Genomic DNA, 4,203 nt, shown 5'->3' on the forward strand with positions numbered 1-4,203 from the left:
GGATTCTCCATATACCAAAGTCCATTGGAGCAACATACGGAGACTGTGGCATCCATTAATCACGGTCGATAAAGTTAACTTTCTCCTTCTTAAGAAACTGGCGGGTCTGTTTAGATGTGTGACTTGAGGCACTGTCCTGATGGACGACCATTGACTTCCGACCTTCTTGAAACAGTTCCGGAACTTCATTTCGAAGAAACGGCTTCAATACATTATTGATATAGAAATTGATATAAACTTTAGTTCCTTTGTTGGTAAAGCGAATCTCGGTTTTACCTCTATTAGAGACACCAGCCCATGCCATTAAACCCTTGGTGAAAGAGTCCCGCTTAACGAACTTAAGTTTGTCGTTAACTCTTTCGCCTTTTCTCATATAGCAAACTTAGCGTCGCCCGTACGACCCACCTAAATAGAACATTGCCTCATCAGAAGTAACAAAGTTCTTCAATCTTCCACCTCTTAACTTCATGCATAACTGCCATGATCTAGCCCTCTTCTTATTAATTTATGCTTATTAAGCTGATGAACTTTGCAATTTGTTCTAAGTTAAGCTTCCAATATTTTTGTGATAATGTTATATACAGTTCCTTTAGAGATGCCTAACATAGACGACATCTCACGTTGGGTCGATGGATTAACTTTGGCGATCATACGATTGATTTTTCTGACGACATTCGGTGTGGCCACATTTTGACGATATCTAAACTTTGGCATAGGAAGGCCAACCTTGATATTTGGTGTTAATGTGCAATATTATCACGAATGTTCTTGATGGAGCCCAAGGAAATCGATCCCATCACTTTCAACGCATTTTGAATATTCCTATTTGTGTGTTTAGTCTTCCAAAGTCCAACAACTACCCCTTCCATTTTATCACTACTTTTTTGACGCACCATGCTATAAATGACGAAGATCAATGTTGAAACATCAAGATTTGCATGGGATTTTCATGCTGTACTGTCTAAACGTGTATTCAGATTTTGTTCAAATATAATCTGGGCGCCTCTCGTAGTTTGGCATTCACTCATGGTTTAAGATATTCCCCAGACAGAAGCATCATTCTAAATAGTAATTATTGTTTATTATCCCCTGTCATAGGCGGAGGGATATTGTTTTGGCGTTGTCCGTCTGTTCGTCTTTCCGTCCTTACGGCACTTTTGTGTCCAGAGCCATATCTTGCAAGTGCTTTGGCGGATTTCAATGAAACTTGTCATGAGTATATATATATGGATAAGAGGATGATGCACCCCTTATGGCATTGTACACCATCTGTTAATAACAGAGTTATGGCCCTTTGTATCTTGGAAAAATGCTTTTTTGTGTCCGGAGCCATATCTTGGAAGTGCTTAGGCGGATTTCATTGAAACTTGGTATGAGTATATATATGGCTAAGAGGATGATGCACACCAAATGGAATTGTACACCATTGGATAATAAAGGAGTTATGGCCCTTTGTATCTTGAAAAAAATGCTTTTTTGAGTGTCAAATATAACACTTTTGTGTCCAAAAGCATATTGACGGGAGATATCAATTCAACGAATTTGCTTGTTTGTCTTGTTTCATCGTCATTTAGAGCAGAGCTATTTGAGCTCCGTAGGTTATGCACTCTTTGATATATCCAAAGTTGTTACTTTTTAATACTTTCCCACTTAGAAGCAAGGTGAACATGGCTACAAGGAGTGTTATGTGGTTGTGACAAGGAGTGTATAGTGGTTGTGATATTGAGTGTATAGTGGTTTTGCTTTTGAGTGTTTAGTATTTGTTATATTGAGTGTATAGAGGTTGTAATATTGAGTGTACATTGTTTGTGACAAGAGGTGTAAAGTGGTTGTGACAAGGAGTGTAGTGGTTGTGATATTGGGTGTTTAGTGGTTGTGATATTGAGTGTATAGAGGCTGTGATATTGAGTGTATAGTGGTTTTGATATTGAGTGTTTAGTGGTTGTGATATTGTGTGTATAGAGTCTGTGATATTGAGTGTATAGAGGCTGTGATATTTAGTGAATAGTGGTTGTGATATTGGGTGTTTAGTATTTGTTATATTGAGTGTATAGAGGTTGTAATATTCAGTGTACATTCTTTGTGACAAGAGGTGTTAAGTGGTTGTGACAATGAGTGTACTGGTTGTGATATTGGGTGTTTAGTGGTTGTGATATTGAGTGTATAGAGGCTGTGATATTGAGTGTATAGTGGTTTTGATATTGAGTGTTTAGTGGTTGTGATATTGTGTGTATAGAGGCTGTGATATTGAGTGTATAGAGGCTGTGATATTAAGTGTATAGTGGTTGTGACATTGAGTATATAGAGGTTGTGATATTTGGTGTATAGTGGTTTTGATATTTAATGTTAAGTAGTTGTTATATTGAGTGTATGTAGGTTGTAATATTGAGTGTATAGAGGTTTTGATATTGAGTGTTTAGTGGTTGGGTTATTGAGTGTAAAGTGGTTGTGATATTCAGCGTATACAGGTTGTGATATTGAGTGTATAGTGGTTTTGATATTGAGTGTTTAGTAGTTGTTATATTAAGTGTTTAGAGGTTGTAATATTGAGTGTACATTGTTTGTGACAAGAGGTGTAAAGTGGTTGTGACAAGGAGTGTAGTGGTTGTGATATTGGGTGTTTAGTGGTTGTGATATTGAGTGTATAAAGGCTGTGACAATGATTGTATATTGGTTGTGATATTGAATGTATAGTGGTTGTGACATTGAGTGAACAGAGGTTGTGATATTGAGTGTATAGTGGTTGTGATATTGAGTGTATAAAGGCTGTGATATTGAGTGTATAGTGGTTGCGATATTGAGCGTATACAGGTTGTTACAAGGAGTGTATAGTGGTTATGACAAGAAATGTATAGTGGTTGTGATATTGAGTGTATAGTGGTTTTGATATTGAGTGTTTAGTAGTTGTTATATTGAGTGTATAGAGGTTGTAATATAGAGTGTTCATTGTTTGTGACAAGAGGTGTAAAGTGGTTGTGACAAGGAGTGTGCAGTGGCTGTGACAATGAGTGTATAGTGGTTGTGATAGTGAGTGTATATTGGTTGTGATATTGAATGTATAGTGGTTGTGACATTGAGTGAACAGAGGTTGTGATATTGAGTGTATAGTGGTTGTAATATTGAGTGTATAAAGGCTGTGATATTGAGTGTATAGTGGTTGCGATATTTAGCGTATACAGGTTGTGACAAGAAGTGTATAGTGGTTTTGACAAGAAATGTAAAGTGGTTGTGATATTGAGTGTATAGTGGTTTTGATATTGAGTGTATAGAGGTTGTAACATAGAGTGTACATTGTTTGTGACAAGAGGTGTAAAGTGGTTGTGACAAGGAGTGTAAAGTGGCTGTGACAATGAGTGTATAGTGGTTGTGATAGTGAGTGTATAGTGGTTGTGAAAGTGAGCGTAAAGTGGTTGTGACATTTATTGTATAGCGGTTGTGATATTGAGTGTAAAGTTGTTGTAACATTCTGTGTAAAGTGCTTGTGATATTGAGTGTTTAGTTGTTGTGATATTTAGTGTATAGTGGTTGCGCTATTGAGTGTATAGTGGTTGTGACATTGAGTGTATAGTGGTTGTGACATTGAGTGTATAGTGGTTGTGACATTTAGTGTATAGTGGTTGTGACATTGTGTGTATAGTGGTTGTGATATTGAGTGTATCGTGGTTATGACTTTGAGTGTATTGTGGTTGTTATATTGAGTGTATAGTGGTTGTGATATTGTGTGTATTGCGGTTGTGACCAGGAGAGTTAAGTGGTTGTGATATTGAGTGTATTCTGGTTGTGACATTGAGTCTATAGTGGTTGTTATATTGAGTGTATAGTGGGTTTGATAGTGAGTGTATAGTGATTGTGACAATGATTGTATAGTGGTTTTGATGTTTTGTATATAGTGGTACAGTTGTAATATTGAGTGTATAATGGTTGCGACATGAATAGTATAGTGGTTTTAATATTGAATGTATAGTGGTTGTGACAAGGAGCGTTAAACATTTCCATGAAGTATCGTTCCAGAATAAGCGCACAGGCTAATCAGGGACGACAATTGCCGCCTAAATTGTTAGATGATATTTTCTTTTAATTAAATAAACACAAAAGCAGGGATCACTCTGTACGCGCATGCATTAAGCCCCGTTTTCCCAGAGTGAAACTCAAATCATTTAATGACATGTTAGCTAGTCGTCGAGAGCCCTTGTTTATGAAAAT

This window comes from Dreissena polymorpha, chromosome 15 (assembly GCF_020536995.1).
Source record: "Dreissena polymorpha isolate Duluth1 chromosome 15, UMN_Dpol_1.0, whole genome shotgun sequence".
NCBI classification, from domain to species: Eukaryota; Metazoa; Mollusca; class Bivalvia; order Myida; family Dreissenidae; genus Dreissena; species Dreissena polymorpha.